Source organism: Cetorhinus maximus, chromosome 6 (genome assembly GCF_964194155.1).
Source record: "Cetorhinus maximus chromosome 6, sCetMax3.hap1.1, whole genome shotgun sequence".
Taxonomy (NCBI): Eukaryota; Metazoa; Chordata; class Chondrichthyes; order Lamniformes; family Cetorhinidae; genus Cetorhinus; species Cetorhinus maximus.
Genome location: NC_135884.1, coordinates 141852226 through 141869550, shown reverse-complemented (window position 1 = coordinate 141869550; position 17325 = coordinate 141852226). Strand labels below are relative to the sequence as shown.

At 44.4% G+C, this 17325-nt stretch overlaps 1 long non-coding RNA gene across 3 annotated transcripts in view; it reads right to left on the bottom strand.

The window, feature by feature from the left end:
• LOC144682212 (uncharacterized) overlaps positions 1-17325 on the bottom strand; it is a 45468-nt gene that overhangs the window by 13632 nt on the left and 14511 nt on the right. The window contains exon 3 of one of the 3 annotated variants that reach the window (XR_013576968.1): positions 16634-17151. The exons of the other annotated variants lie outside the window; for them this stretch is intronic. This is a non-coding gene — a long non-coding RNA (uncharacterized LOC144682212). Of the gene's footprint in view, positions 1-16633; positions 17152-17325 lie in introns of those variants that run through there. 3 annotated transcript variants of the gene reach the window in all.

The window sequence follows — 17325 nt, the reverse complement described above, 5'->3', positions numbered from 1 at the left end:
CACCCACCGACCCCTGGAAGGAGCCAGAGGCATAGAAGTTAAGGGCAGCTGTGACCTTCAGTCCCATGGGCATGGGGTGTCTGCCCGTTCAGTTAGCGGAGACCTCAGGCCCAATCATCTGACAGATATATTGGATTGTCTCCCTTGACAGTCGGAGCCTCCTTCGGCACTGCACCTCAGTCATATTGAGGTATCTGCTTCGCCGCCTGTATACACTGGCAGCAGGATAGTGACATCGTCTGCAGCCCCTTCCACCTTGGACTATCTCTTGGCCCTGCGCCCCTTGTTCCTGCGCCTGGCCTCCCAAAGGTGGATCCCCTGGAGGCTGAATGTGCACTCCTGGCCTCCTCCACCTTCTAGCCCTCCCTTCCTCCTCAGAGGAGCTACCTCCAGTGGACATGTCAAATCCCATACCCAGGCTAAGAGGAGGCCTCCGGAAAGCTACAGGCCCGATAAAGATTCCTGACTGCAGAGTGCTGACCTGAAAGTTAAAAGTACACAGAAAGCTGCTGGAATGCGTTCTGAACTACTGGAGACCACACAGGCAAGTTTAAAACACTTTCTGCAATAAATACTCCACAAAGCAGATTGACGACCCCACTGAGCCCTCATATCTCACCCATGGATGAGGTTTTTAGAAAAGTCTCTTACCCGCCTGCCCGTTGCTCCTGTGCACCAACCCGAAGATCGCACAGGCGCCTAAAAATCGGCATCGATTGACGACTAAAGGGCCTTAAAAACAAAAAGCTAAAAGCTACTGCGGATGCTGGAAATCCAAAACAAAAACAGAATTACCTGGAAAAACTCAGCAGGTCTGGCAGCATCGGCGGAGAAGAAATCAGTCAACGTTTCGAGCCTTCAAGGGGCCTTAACTGGCTCGTGAATTAATGGCGGGCGCGCGTTGGACGTCATTGCACGCCCGCCCAGCGAAATATCGCGATGGTGCGCGGTGATGTCAGGAAGCTCGCCCGATGTCACCGAGCGTCATTTTACGCGCGGACGTGTGGGGCCCACACCCCATACGTCAAACTGAAAATTCTGCCCTAAAGCTTGTAATGTTCAAGTGACAAGCTGAGTATGCATTTGGAATTTAATGGGTTGCGAATTGCACTCTGTTTAGATCTTGAAAGTGTTACTGCTATTGATCTGCTGGTATTTTGTGGAGAAATTTTGCCAATGCCAGTTGACACACAGACAAAAGTTTGGCAGTCGTGTCAGACATTTAAACATTTAAATGTTGCAGGCAGGTGCATGGAATCTTCTCCCATTTCTGGGAGATTATGTCAAGAATCTTCTATTGTGCACATGCAGAATTCTACCATTTTGAATGGGTACTGTTTGTAGTTTGCGAGCCTTTCAAAGAAGGAGACCTTTGGAGACTGCTGAAGATACCTCAGCACTTAAGAAACTATGAATACATTCAGGGACCCATAATACACCAGTTTTTTTGAGTTCTGACTATTTCCATACAAATGTATTAGCTGCTGAGGGAACACATTTGGAAGTCAAATGGACAGTAAGTTTAAGTGATGCTCCAAGAGGCATCATGATCCTAAGGTTCTGGGGTAAGAAAACATAGTTCAATGCTCTCCTGGCAGGCCTCCCCTCTGTAAACTTGAGCTCATTCAATAATCTGCTGCCCATACCCCAGCTCGGACTAATTCCCATTGACCCCTTGCCCTGTGCTCACTGACCTACATTGGCTCTCAGTCATGCCATGCCTCAAATTTAAAACTCATATCCTCTGTTTTTGAATCCCCCCATGGCCTCTCATCTCTCTATCTCTGTAATTTCCACTAGCCCTACAGTCCTCTAGGATCCCTGCAATCCGCCAAATCTGGCCTTTTTTGTATCCAGGAGATTCTTTCCTTCACCACTGATGGCCCTGAATTCAGCTGCTTGGGCCCTAAGCTCTGAAATTCTCTCCGCATTATTCAAGATGCTCCCTAAAATCTACCTCCTGTGATCAACCTGTTCTAAGATCTTCTTATATGTCAGCTGTGTCTCTGTTGGTAGCATTTTCACTGTTGACTCAAAAGATTTTGGGTTAAAGTCTGAGGGCTAGAGCACAACAATCTAGGCTGACACTCTAGTGCAGTACCAATGGAGTGCTGCACTGTCAGGTGCCATCCTTCGGATGAGATGTTAAACCAAGGCTCCATCAAGTGGACATAAAAGATCCTAAGGCACTATTTTGAAGAAGACCGGGGCAGTTATTCCCAGTGTCTTGGACAATATTTGTCCCTCAATCAACATCACAATAACAAGATTATCTGGTCATTATCTCATTGCTGCTTGTGGAAGCTTGCTGTATATAAATTGGCTGCTGGCTTCCCTACATTGCAACAATGACTACTCTTCAAAAGTACTTCTTTGGCCGTCAAGCAATTTGTGACATCTGGTCGTCATGAAAGGTACTACATTAATGTTTTTCTTTCTTTTTATATGGCCTGGTGTTGAGTTGTGTTTGATAACTCTCTTGTGAAGTGCTTTGGGATGTTTTACTAAGTTAAAAGTGCAAATTGTCAATGGAGAATAGTAGAGAATAGAGATCAATAAATATTCCAGAGTTTGGCTTGGAATCCTTTGGGAATCAGGAAGTGTTTATATAGATTTTTTTCCTCAGACAACCAAGTCGCTGGATTACAGTCAGTAAGGGCAAGTTCTATGTATGGCCTGTGGAAGGAGAGGGTGGAAAGGGATGCAGGGAGCAGAGAGTGGTTAGAATGTGAAACTTGCAATCACATAGAGTACTTGAAGGGAATAGTATAGATGCATTGAAGAGGAATAGAAGGTTATGCTTATAAGTTTAGATAGGAGACTCATGTAGTTCATAAACAATGACATGGACCTATTGGGCCAAATGGCCTCTTTCTGTGTCATTATGTTAATTTCTCCCTTCCTGTTTTTCCAATGATGTGGTCCCAAAGCATGTCCCTGCCACTGTCAGCATACAGTAAGTGATTGATCTTTCACCTGGCGAAACAAAAGCGTGAACTTGCTGTTCCTCTCTGATTCCCGGACCAGCGCTCCCACTGTGGGGAAGTGTTTACCTGCTCCCCTGTGTCTCTTCATGGCAATCCAGTTTAGATTGGCAACACAGCAGAGTGAGAGGGGAGTGGGGGTGTTGAGTCAGCATCCTGCCAGTACAGGGCACTTATGCCTTATTGCAGTTGAAGAATCCTGCTTCACCATGAAGTAGGCTTCGTAGTGCTGTAGGCCTAGAGCTGGCAATCACTAATTTTTGTAATTTTATTTCTGTTTCACTTTTGGTTTTTAAGTGAACCTTTATCAAATCTTACTTTGTAGACATTGATTAAAACCTAGATTGTGCTTTGATTATTGATCAATCAATAATAATCAGTGGTGATATTATTAACTGTAGACATGTTTTCTCAAGACCTTCTGTTTTTCATACTGGCCATTCACAGTTGGTCTTTCATCTACATCATTGTGTTCCCCTTTCAAGCTAGACTACTAAAATAAAAGTTATCTTTTATTTATCAGAAGTCCTATTTCTTACTGCATTTGATGACCCTTAAACTACAAGCCCCGACAATGAATAGCCTTGCACGTGGGGTGGTCAACCATAGTGTGAAATCAGGAGATGCAGCTTGATTGATGGACACACAACCTGATTAATGGCAGAAGGGAGGTACCATCGAAAGATACATAAACATATTGTGAAGTCTGCAAAGTCTTGCAGTGCCTGTGAGGAGAATTTATTTCATGTTTCCCAGGCCCTTATTTTGAGGAGGTCTGCAAAGAAGCTTCAAAGGCTGGAATGGAGCCAGAAATTGGACTTAAAGGGGCACAGCTTCCAATAGTTGGGCTGCGGCCAAATTAGATTAGTCAACCACTCAAGACTATAGGAGGAAGGGCTGTCAATGGAGTGACTGACCGAAGTGCTCACCCATGTAAGGTTATTTGGAAACTTGGTGATGTATGAACCAAGGGGAATTTCACCATTTTAGGGAGCTGTCTTGAACAGACCAATCTGGGGTTAACATTTCTAATATATGTACTTGTATGTATTTGTAATATAGTATGTAAAGTTGTCTTTCTTCCTTTCTTTTATATACACATATATACAAAGTGTTTTTCTTCCTTTCTTTCTTTTTAATAGTTATCTTTCTCTTGTTTTCTTTTAATCTTCAATAATTGTTGAATAGTTGTTGAATAAAGATTGTTGTTTTCAAACTTTGCTTGGCATTGAGTTACTCATTCCTGTTCGTCCAGAATACAGCTCCAAACCTAAGTGAGACTCCACAAGGAACTCTCACACGCCCTTACAGACTTGAATGTGCTAACAGCGAGTCTTTATTAACAACTCATAACTATATACGTATAGGCCAGAATTTTACGTCCTGCGGGCAGACACACGCCTGACCTGAATGGACGTTAAATAGCGCGAGATGACGTTGGGCGAGCGTCCCGATGTCATCGTACACTTCTGCAATATTTTGCTTGGCAGGCGTGCGAGGCAGTCCGAGGTGTGCCCACCGACAATTAAGCCCATTCACAATGCAATTAACAGCAATTTTATGTGGCCCGTCCACATTTACGGTTGGCGGATGGGCCTTTCCCCCAGATGGCATTTATATTTTTGAGGGACGAAATCTCTGTGGGGAAATAAAATAAAAAGAGATATCTGGGGACTGGTTTTTTTTTATGAGGTACGCTTTCAGGTGCTTGATTGTGCTGCTTGGACATATTTTGCAGCATTTTTGTTGTTTCCTTTATTCTGTGGAGGTCTGCAGCTCCCTGGGGCAGTTGTCTGCCTTCAGGGAGTTCATTAGATGCGCTCACCCACACCCTCAGTTAGGTAGGCGCCCTCCCTCTTCCCACCCCCACCCCCACCCCGGCAGCGCTGAGCATTTCTCAGTGTGCGTTTCACGCTAGCTGCCTGTTAATTGGCCAACCAGCGTGAAATCGCGGTCAGGGGCCAATTGCAGCCGGAGGCCCATCTCCTGTCCGCTTCCAGGCCCATCGATCGTGCGAGCCCAACAAACGAAAAATTCAGGCCATATACTATATACATATATACAGTAGCGGGTACAGGCATGGAGCTGATTCCATCCTAGGTCTTTACACATCTCTGTCCATTTCTAAACTGACCCTGGCTCTGAGTCATGTGCCTTCTTACATCACTGTTGGGCGGTACTCTACTCAGTCCCACATTAACCCTGTATGCACCAGTCCATATTACTACAGTAGTGGCATCACACCAAAGTAAAATTTACTTTATGTACAATTGCTGCAAGTCGAAAGTTAGAAGGAGTACTGCAGGGAAAGCATCTGGGTGGCTCATGCTCATGACCAGTCATTTCCCAAAAAGAATATAATGGCTTTGAGGAACACAACCTTTTATTCATACTTGCACATTCATCTGAGTGAACTTCACCAGCTTTCAGCCCAACCCCTCAATGGAGCATCATGCAGAAGGCAGGTCATTCTGATGCAGGTCGAGTGATGACAGATCCCGGCTTGTCTCTTTTGAACTGGGCTTTCGGTGGAGCTGAAGTGCAGAGCTGCATAATTGATAGAAGGAGCTGAGAACTCTGTGGCCCAGGCCAGCCACCTGTGGGAACCAGATCCTCTGAGGAGCAAGATGTTCCTCAGAACAAGGTCGGCTGAAAAAGCCGTGCGAGTATGAATCCCCAGTTCAGAACAGAGAATTGCTATGGTTCTGCTCCAATGAGGTGCTGCTTATAAGTTACATTGCAGTAATGATCTGAGATTGGTTTCTGCAGACACCCCTGACCTCCTTCAACCCACTCTTTGCGGCTGTGCCGTCATTGCCTAGGCTCCAAGCTTTGGAATTCATAAGAGAACGTAAAAACATAAGAAATAGGAGAAGTAGGCCATGCAGCCCATTGAGCCTGCTCCACCTTTCTGTGAACAATGAAAAAGATCAATGGTTGATCTTCTACCTCAGCTTCCCTCCCAATCCCCTTATCTCTTGATTCCCTTACAGTCCAAAAATCTATTGATCTCATCCTTGAATATACTGAAACTGAGCATCCGCAGCGCTCTGAGGTGGAGAATTCCAAAGATTGACAACACTCTGAGTGAAGAAATTTCTCCTCACCTCAGTCCTATATGGCCAACCCCTTATCCTGAGACTGTGCCCCCTCTAGTTCTAGACTCTTCAGCCACAGAGTACAGAGTCTCAGCATCTAACCTGTCAAGTCTTCATATGGTCATACATATTTCAGTGAGATCGCTCACTCATTCTGCTAAACCTCAGAGGGTACGGCTCCATTCTCCTCAACTTTTCCTCATGGAACAGCCCTCTCATCCCAGGAACCAATTTAGTGAACCTTTGTTGCATCTCATTTAAGGAAAGCCTATCCTTCCTTAGGTACAGAGACTAAAACTATACATAGTACTCCAGGTGTGTCTCACCAAAGTCCTGTACAATTGCAGCAAAGCTTCCTTACTCTTACACTCTGGCCCCTTACAGTAAAAGCCAATATCCCATTTGCTTGTTGCACCTGTGTGTTGACTTTCTGTGTTTGGTGTACAAGGACAGCCAAATCCCTTTTAACACCAACATTTAATAGTTTTGCACTATTTAAAAAAAACATATTTTTTTCTATTTTTCATACCAAAGTGAGCAACCTCACATTTCCCCACATTATACTCCATCTACCACTTTCTTACCACTCACGTTACCTATCTATATCCTTCTGCAGACTCCTTGTGTCCTCCTCACAGCTTACTCTCCTATCATCAGCAAACATGGATACTTTACACTCGGTCCCTTCATCTAAATCATTAACAGAGATTTTAAATAGCTGAGGCCCTAGCACTGATCCTTGTGGCACAAGGCCTGCCAACTTGAAAAGGACCCATTTTAGGAGAATGGGCAAAGAACTGGCAGATGGAATACAACGTGGGGAAATGTGAGGTCATGCACTTTGGTAGGAAGAATAGAGGCATAGACTATTTTCTAAATGGGGAGAGAATTCAGAAATCTGGAGTGCAAAGGGACGTGGGTGTCCTAGTCCAGGATTCTCTTAAGGTTAACTTGTAGGTTGAGTCGGTAGTTAGGAAGGCAAATGCAATGTTGGCATTTATTTCGAGAGGACTAGAATATAACAGCAGGGATGTACTGCTGAGGCTTTATAAGGCTCTGGTCAGACCACATTTAGAATATTGTGAGCAATTTTGGGCCCCATACCTCAGGAAGGATGTTCTGGCCCTGGAGAGGGTCCAGAGGAGGTTCACGAGAACGATCCCAGGAATGAAAGGCTTAACATATGAGGAACGTTTGAGGACTCTGGGTCTATACTCGATGGAGTTTAGAAGGATAAGGGGGGATTTGATTGAAACTTACAGAATACTGAAAGGCCTGGATAGAGTGGATGTGGGGAAGATGTTTCCATTGGTAGGAGAGACTAGGACCCGAGGGCACTGCCTCAGAGTAAAGGGAAGACCTTTTAGAACAGAGATGAGGAGAAACTTCTTTAGCCAGAGAGTGGTGAACCTATGGAATTCATTGCCACAGAAGGCTGTAGAGGCCAGGTCATTGAGTGTATTTAAGACCGAGACAGATAGGTTCTTGATTGGTAAGGGGATCAAAGGTTACGGGGTGAAGGCGGGAGAATGGGGTTGAGAAACTTATCAGCCATGATTGAATGGCGGAGCAGACTCGATGGGCCGAATGGCCTAATTTCTGCTCCTATGTCTTATGGTCTTATATTATTTCTTCTCTGTTTCTTTATCCTTTAACCAATTCCCTCCCTTCATGTTAGTATATCACCCTCAACCCCATAAGCCCTTACCTTGTGCAACAACCTTGCATATGGCAGCTTACTGAATGCTTTTTGAAAATCTAAATATACTACATCTACTGGTTCCCCTTTGTCTACCTTGCTAGTTCACATCCTCAGAAAACTCTGATAGATTTGTCAAACATGGGGCAGAATTTTACAGCCCCGTCAGGGTGGGGGCAGGGCCATAAAATGCGATGAGTGTTCAAAAGTCCATTGAATTCAGCGGGACCGTGAAATCCCACCGGTGTAAAATTCCGCCCATGATTTCCCTTTCATAGAGTCATGTTGACTCTGCCTCGTCATGATCTCAAAGTGTCCTGTTACCAGTTCCTTAATGAAAGATTCCTTCCCTAAACCTCTCCGCTTTCCCACTTCCTTTAAGATACTCTTTAAAATCTCTGCCCAAGCTTTTTGGTCAGGCATCCTGGTATGTCCTTCTTTGGCTCAGTATCAACTTTCCTGATTACCTGAACATTTTATGATGTTGGGTGCATGTTATGAAAGTGAGTTGTCGGAATTGTATGAAACATACTTGGTGACTCCTTGTTATACTGTAGATGGATTTCAGTCTGACGAGTACTGAATTACAGTCATAATGGACAGCATAGCTCCTGTCTCCTGACAACCATTGTGTAACATTAGAAGAGTAGCCTGTTAAAAAGGTTCCATATGAAAGTTCCCAGAAGATCTAAACACTTTGCATAGCCAAGCGCGACCTCAGGCCCATCTGAAATGGTCTGTTTGAAGCTGTCTCCCACCCTTAGCCTATACTGCATTCATGTTTAAGGTTATGGATGCTAGTTATATTGCCATTTTCTCATCAAACCTCACTTCAGCAAAAAAGTCCCACCTTCATTATTAAAACATGAGGGGAGATTTTCTCTTCTCTTTGCTCCCAAATTATCTTACCATTCGCATTTGCAATTCTGGTATGGATAACAAACAGAAGTAATCTACTCCCATGCGGTTACAGAGTTTAAAACATTTGAGTTTATATAATCCAAGACATAGAAAAGCATTAGCCATTGTGCCCAATCACAAAACTCCGAAGGGCTGTGCCATACCGAGGGTACAATGCTCCAAAAACTGCTGGAGGACACATTTGTAGAAAATAAAACTTGTTTATTTTTTTCCACAAGCAATTACACATTTGGCCCAAAGAATGCTAAGCTTAGCTTTAGAAGCATTCAAGGCACCTGAACTTCTAAATGCAGCTGAGCCTATATACAAGTATTCCCATGACTGTGGACCTAATTGAACTTGGGCTGTTAAGAAAAGGGAGCGGCCAGGCGTTTCCTTGGAGCTGCTCCCGCTCCACCCAGATAACTGTCAGCGGAAATGCAGGGAAAACTCCGGTTACGCACATGAGTGCTGCTTTTCTGGCAAAGTTATAGCTGCAGAGCAGAAGGGCCTTTGAGGAAATTCTCACCCAAGATCGTGAAACAAAAAGGTGTAAATAAAAGGGTTAGGCAGAGGGCTGGATAGGCTATTCTTACTTATACCTAAAAATACTATTGGTGATTTCAGGGATTTATGTTTTTCAATGATTCTCTTCTCATAACCAATGAGTCCTGCTCAGGCATTTGTTACAATGGCTGGGTTCATGAAATGCATAAAGGTTGTAAATAAATCTTATTGGTATGTATCAATGATTTAAACATAAATGTAGGGGACAAAAACAAAAATAGCTGGAAAAACTCAGCAGGTCTGACAGCATCTGCGGAAAGGAACACGGTTAACATTTTGAGTCCGTATGACTCTTCATCAGAACTATGAAATATAGAAATGAGGTTCTGCTGAAGGGTCATGAGGACTCGAAACGTCAACTCTTTTCTTCTCTGCTGATGCTGCCAGACCTGCTGAGTTTTTCCAGGTAATTCTGATTTTGTTTTGGAATATAAGCTGGTTGAGGGGGGTGGGACAGGTAGAGCTGGATAGAGGGCCAGTGATAGGTGGAGGCAAAGAAGAGATTGCCAACGATGTCATAGACAAAAGGACAAAGGTGTGTTAACAGTGGTGCTATTAACTGAGGAATGTACTAATGATGACATTAAGGGTAGAAAGCAGGACGAGCAAGTGACAGATAGCCCTAGTAGGGGTGGGGTGGGGGGAAGGGATTGAAATAGGCTAAAAGGTAGAGATAAAACAATGGATGGAAATACATTTAAAAATAACGAAATAGGTGGGACAAGAAAAATATATATAAAAAAAAATAAAAAATTATAAATTATTGGAAAAGGGGGGATTGGAAAGGGGGTGGGGATGGAAGAGAGAGTTCATGATCTGAAGTTGTTGAACTCAGTATTAAGTCCGGAAGGCTGTAAAGTACCTAGTCGGAAGATGAGGTGCTGTTCCTCCAGTTTGCGTTGAGCTTCACTGGAACATTGTGGCAGGCCAAGGGTGGACATGTGGGCATGAGAGCAGGGTGGAGTGTTGAAATGGCAAGCGACAGGGAGGTCTGGGTCATGCTTGTGGACAGACCGAAGGTGTTCCGCAAAGTGGTCACCCAGTCTGTGTTTGGTCTCTCCAATGTAGAGGAGACCGCATTGGGAGCAGTGAACGCAGTAGACTAAATTGAGGGAAGTGCAAGTGAAATGCTGCTTCACTTGAGTGTTTGGGCCCTTGGACAGTGAGGAGGAGGGAAGTAAAGGGGCAGGTGTTGCACTTTCTGCGGTTGCATGGGAAGGTGCTGTGGGAGGGGGTTGAGGTGTAGGGGGTGATGGACGAGTGGACCAGGGTGTCCTGGAGGGAATGATCCCTACGGAACGCCGCCAGGGAGGGTGAAGGGAAGATGTGTTTGGTGGTGGCATCATGCTGGAGTTGGTGGAAATGGCGGAGGATGATCCTTTGAATGCGGAGGCTGGTGGGATCAGGCACCTCATCTTCCGAAAAGGCACTTTACAGCCTTCCGGACTGAATATTGAGTTCAACAACTTCAGATCATGAACTCTCTCCTCCATCCCCATCCCCTTTCCGATTGTTTCAGATTTCCAACATCCGTATTTTTTTGCTTTTATCTAAATGTAGGGGATATGTTTAAGAAGTTTGCAGATGATACAAAACTTGGCTATGTGGTTGATAGTGAGGGGGAAAGCTGTTGACTGCAGGAAGATATCATGGACTGCTCAGATGGGCAGAAGAGTGACAAATGGAGTTCAATCTTGAAAAGTGTGAAGTAATGTAATTGGGGAGGGCAAACAAGGCAAGGGATTATACAATAAATGGTGGGATACTGGGAAGTGTAGAGGAACAGAGAGACATTGGAGTGTATGTCCACAGATCCTTGAAGGTAGATAAGACATACCGGATACATTCCTCTATTAGTCGAGGCATAGAATATAAGAACAGGGAGGTAACGCTAAGTGTCCAAAACACTAGTTAGGCCATGGCCTGAATACTATGGACTATTGGTCCTGAATACTATTGGTCACAACATTGTTGGAAGGATGTGATTGCACTCGAGAGGGTACAGAGGAGATTAATGAGGATGTTACCAAGAATGGAGAGTTTTAGCCATGAGAAAAAATTGGATAGACTGGGGTTATTTTATTTGGAACAAAGCAGGCTGAGGTTAGATTTAATGTGTGTAAAATTACGAGGGGCCTAGATAGAGTGGACAGGGAGGGCCTATTTCCATTAACAGAGAAGTCAATAATCAGGGGACATCAATTTAAAATAATTGGCAGAAAGATGAGAGGGGAGTTGAGGAGAAATCTTTTCACCCGGTGGGTGGTGGGGATCTGGAACTCACTGCCTGAAAGGATGGTAGAGACTGAAATCCTCATCACATTTAACCTACAGGACTGCAGAACAAGACCTGGAAGGTGGGATTAGACCTGGACAGATCTATTTCAGCAGGAACAGACACAATGGGCTGAAAGGCCTCTTTCTGTGCTGTACATTTTCTGTTCTAAATAATAGTTTTGTGTTCTGTTTCTAACATTTGTAATTTTTTTTGTAATGCTGCCTTTGTTTGCCAACTTATGCTCTCCTCTCCTAAAGTTGTTGATTCCTGCTGGAGCCTGGATCCATGGAGCATTAATACCTCCCACCAAAGTGGTCAGAAGGGTCTTCAAGGGGTAGATACTGAGGGGTTATTCCCTCTGGTTGGGGAATCTAGAAAATATGGGGACACAGCCTCAGGATAAAGGGATGTTCATTTAGGACTGGATAGCATGTTTCATTTATGGCATTGAATCACAGACTGAGTTTAAAGAACACAACCCCATTTTGTGTCCTTCTCTCCTGAAAGTGCTGGCTCTTCCTATGGTTCAATAGGGGACTGGCCACTTAATTGGCCCTTCTCTATAAGTCAGCCTAAACAATTGGTTTAACTTTATTTTAAACTCATTTACAGGATGTGGGCTTCACTGCCTAGACCAGCATTCATTGTCCATCCCTAATTGCCCTTGAGAAGGTGGTAGTGAGCTGCCTTCTTGAACCGCTGCAGTCCGGTACACCCACAGTGCTGTTAGGGGAGGAGTTTCAGGATTTTGATCCAGCGACAGTGAAGGAACAGCGATATATTTCCAAGTCAGGATGGTGAGTGGCTTGGAGGGGAAATTCCAGGTGGTGGCGTTCCCATGCATCTGCTGTCCTTGTTCTTCTAATTGGTGGAGGTCGAGAATTTATCAGTTAAACCAAATCCTCTCCACCCACATGCTGTAGATTCAGCAGGAGTCAATGGATAGTACAACTGGAATTCTGGATGACTTCCCTCCTGTCTAGCTCAATGGCCCTGAAGCCATAGACACTTCTGCCACTAGTGTGGAATTGGGACTTTACTGATCTGTGTGACTCACTATCCCACCATTATGTACCCACTGGGCCACCAAGATGACCTCTATGTGAACTGATTTGATACTGGCTTCAATATCATGGCAGCATGAATGGACAAAGTGGTGCTGCGCAGTTCAACCACAACATTTCCCTGTACTTCAATGATAACTCCTTGAAAACATGCACATTTGCACAGGACCTGACATGGTGTTACATGGAATAGTCTGTGCAATATGAGGCTGTTATTGCTGTACTGTAGCTTATTTCTCATTCTTTCATGGGAGGTGGGCGTCGCTGGCTAGGCTAGCATTTATTACCCATCCCTAACTGCCCTTGAAAAGGAGGTGGTGAGGCTCTGTCTTGAACTGCTGCAATCCATGTTGTGTAGATACACCCACAATGCTGTTAGGAATGGAGTTCCAGGATTTTGACCCAGAAACAGTGAAGGAACGGCAATATTGTTCCAGGTTAAGCTGGTGTGGGGCTCAAGAGGGGAAACTGCAGGTGGTGGTGTTCCGATGCATCTGCAGGTCCTGTCCTTCTAGTTAGTAGAGGTCGTGGGTTTGGAAGGTGCTGTTGAGAGAGCCTTGGTAAGTTGCTACAATGCATCTTATAGGCGGTACACACTGCTGCCACTGTACGTCAGTGGAGGAGGGACTGAATGTTTAAAGTGGTGGATGGGGTGCCAGTCAAGTGGCCTGTTTTGTCCTGGATGGTATTGAACTTCTTGAGTGTTGTTGGAGCTGCACTCATCCAGGCAAGTGGAGAATATTCCACTACACTCCTGACTTGTGCCTTGTAGGTGGACAACAGGTTTTGGGGAGTCAGGAGATGAGTTACTCTCTGCAGAATTCCAAGCCCCTGACCTGCTCTTGTAGCCAGAGTATTTATATGGATGGTCCATTACAGTTTCTACTTAGTGGTAACCCTCAGGTTGTTGACAGTGGGAGATTCAGTGATGGTAATGCCATTGAACATCAAGGGGAGGTGGTTAGTTTCTCTTTTGTTGGTGATGGCGATTGCATGGTATTTATGTGGCGCGAATGTTACTTGTCACTTATCAGGCCAAGGCTGAATATGGGCATGGACTGCTACAGTATCTGAGGAGTCACAAATGCAAACATTCCCACTTCTGACCTTACGATGGAGGGAAGGTTCCCACTGACTGCAGTTTTGCTAGGGCTCTTTGATGCTACACTCGGTCAAACACTGTCTTGATGTCAAGGACAGTCACTCTCATCTCACCTTAAATTCGGATCTTTTGTTCACTTTTGGACCAACGCTGTAATGAGGTCAGGAGCTGAATGACCTGGGCGGAACCCAAACTGAGCATCAGTAAGCAGGTTATTGCTGAGTAAGTGCCACTTAATAGCACTGTTAATGACACCTTCCATCACTTTACTGATGATCGAGGATATACTGATGGGGCAGTAATTGGCTGGGTTGGGTCTGTCATGCTTTTTGTGGACAGGACATACCTGGGCAATTTTCCACATAGCCGGGTAGATGCCAGTGTTGTAACTGTACTGGAACATCTTGGCTAGGGCCATGGCTAGTTCTGGAACACAAGTCTTCAGTACTATTGCTGGAATATTGTCAGGACCTATAGCCTTTGCAGTATCCAGCACCTTCAGCTGTTTCTTGATATCATCATGGAGTGAATCAAATTGGCTGAAGATTGGCATCTGTGATGCTGGGGACACCTGGAGGAGGCCGATATGGGTCATCCACTCTGCACTTTTGGCTGAAGATTGTTGCTAATGATTCAGCCTTGTCTTTTGCACTGATGTGCTAGGCTCCCCCATCATTGAGGATGGGGGATATTTGTGGAGCCTCCTCCTCCAGTGAGTTGTTTAATTGTCCACAACCATTCATGACTGGATGTGACAGGACTGCAGAGCTTAGATCTGATCTGTTGGTTGTGGGATCACTTAGTTAGCTCTGTCTATTGCTTGCTGCTTCTGCTATTTGGCATGCAAGTAGTCCCGTGTTATAGCTTCACCAGGTTGACACCTCATTTTAGGTATCCCTGGTGCTGCTCCTGACCTGCCTTTTTGTACTGTTCATTGAACAAGGGTTGATCCCCTGGCTTGATGGTAATGTTAGAGTGGGCGATATGCCAGGCCATGTGGTTACAGATTGTGGCTGAGTACAATTCTGCTGCTGCTGATGGCCCACAGCGCCTCATGAATGCCCAGTTTTGAGTTGCTAATTTGGTTCAAAATCTACCCGATTTAGCACGGTGGCAGTGCTACACAATACAATGGAGGGGGTCATAACTGTGAAGGTGGAATTTCATCTCCACAAGGATTGTGAACATCAGAGCAACATGAAGTCATTTCATTAGGGTGTACTGAAAATGCTGAAGCAAACCCCATTAGCACTCATTCTGTTAAGAAAAATTGAAGTCAAAATAAATACCACACAGAAATTGCTTCAAATCAAAGTAAGCAATAAAGAAACAATTGGTTACTTTTAAGAGAGTGAAGACGAGATGGATCACTCCAATTATGAATGAGTAGAATTTTAAAAATCTCTACCTGTCACTTTAAAATATGATGAAAGCTTTCTGAGCTATGGTGCCATTGGCAACGTCCCCATAGAGTACCTCACCCAATCGGACATTATTTATGCTCGGGTCCGGACAGTGACTGGTAATTCAGTCATGAGGAGCACCAGTTGAATCAGATCCTGCTCCCACCCAGTGTGTACCCTACAGTGCCAGTCACAGGGTATTAATCAGGAACTCTGGATGATTTTCTTTCTCTTCCTAATTGAGAGGCACTGATGTCAACTGTAGCAAAAAAAAAGTTGCATTGATATATGACCTTTCATAGCCATTGGAAGTCCAAAGCCAGTTATATCATTTAGAAGTGTTGGTCACTTGTAATGTAGGAAACATGGCAGCCACGTTGTGCACAGAACAGCAATGTGATAATGGTCAGACAATCCATTTTTTATTAGTGATATTGATTGCTGGGTCAACACAGAACACAGGGTTAACTCCTTGCTCTTCTTCAAAATAATGCCCTGGGATTTTTATATCCACCTGAGAGCACAGACCAGGCCTTGGCTTAACATCTCATCCTAAAGACAGCATCTCTGACTGTGCAGCACACCCTCAGCACCGGGCTGGAGTGTCAACCTAGATTTTTGAGGTCAATTTCTGGAGTGGAACTTGAACTGATAACCTTTTGACTCAGAGTGCTGCCAATTGACTCATAGTTGACACACGATTGCTAGGTCTGATGAGGTCAGGGATACTAACTGAGGATCTTCCTGGTCAACTTAGCACCATACCAGTCACTGCATTTACTAACTGAGCCATTGTGCAAGAGTAAATGTCGATGCGTAAATGTCAACGTTTTCAAGTGAGGACCTTTGAGAACCCTTCAGAAGTGCAATAGGAAGAGCATTGTTTTCAAACCTTAAAAATGCAGAGATCCTAAAAATGAGCGCTGTAACTCCAGCAATAGCATTCTCTACTGATTTCTCCTCTGATCTCAATATTGCTCCCGATTCAGTCTGGGTTGCAACAGCCCTTCACGTTTGCTGGTGTGTACAGCTGGCACTGAAGTCCAGTGTCTCATTTACCCAGAAAACAAGATCTGGTTTCCATTTCTGATAGACAGGGGAGGCAGATTGAATTGAAAGGCACTGTTATCCATTTGGTTGCTGACATTTTTAAAGAAAACGTCTCTGGAATCTTGCAGTTGTAGATTATGCCTTTTGCCATCTGTTGGCTGTCATCATGAATTAAGAATTTCCATCTGTCTGCCTCTCCATTAAAAATTCCTTTAGGCATCAACAGTATCAGGATGAAATGACACTCCATCTGGTCCTCCTTTACAGATCCTTGATAATTTTTGCATGTTGATAATCTCACCGCCTTATAGAAAACATCTTTGGTTATCTCCGGAGTTCATGTCATGGACTTGGAACGAGGTACTTTGGATGTAAATTGGGAGTTTGAATTCAGGCTACTTGTGTATTGCCCAATGCAGAATTCCTCTTTAGTTAAAGGGGTAACTGCAAAAAAATTGTAACCACAGTTTGTACTTTCAGCTTTCAAGTAATATTTTTCAAAGGTGCTTTGTGGCACTTGGAGGTCCAGCAGGCGTAGGCAGGGAAGTTAAGGGGGATAGTGCAAAGCAGTTAAACAGAGCAGTCAGTGTTTTTTGCGGGTGTTTTCCAAGCTCAATATTGCTATTGTCATCAGAATTCATTTTTAAAGTGAAAAAAAAAACACAGATTGGTAGATAAATCTGCGTATAGTTTATCATTCACACACCAAGTGAAAGGAGGCAGATGGTGGCTGAGCAATCTGTTCTTAACGCTTCTTCAAACAAGAAACATTCTTGATGTGATCTCGGTGCTCGGGCTTTTGCATAAATATCAGGGGTTTTTTGTAGCTAACATCTGTTTGGGAGAGTGTCGTCTAGCAGCGAGTCCCTGTCAGCCTGTTTCAAGCCCCCGGGTGTAGAGAGAACCGTGGGTGTCGGAGGTGTGATTATAATATCGGGGACTTGGAGACCACTCTCTACTGAAGAGCTGCTTCTATCACATTCACCTTGTAAACATAATCTGCAGCCTAGACAGAGGGAGAGAGAGAGAGAGAGGGAGAGAATGGGGGATTAAAAAAAAACACAAATCAAAAGTGATAAAAATGAACTCCACTGATTTCCTGTGATTACAAAGGGGACTGACAGCTGCACAGAAACACGCCACACCTTGTCTGTAACCTAAGAAATGAAAATAATTTCCT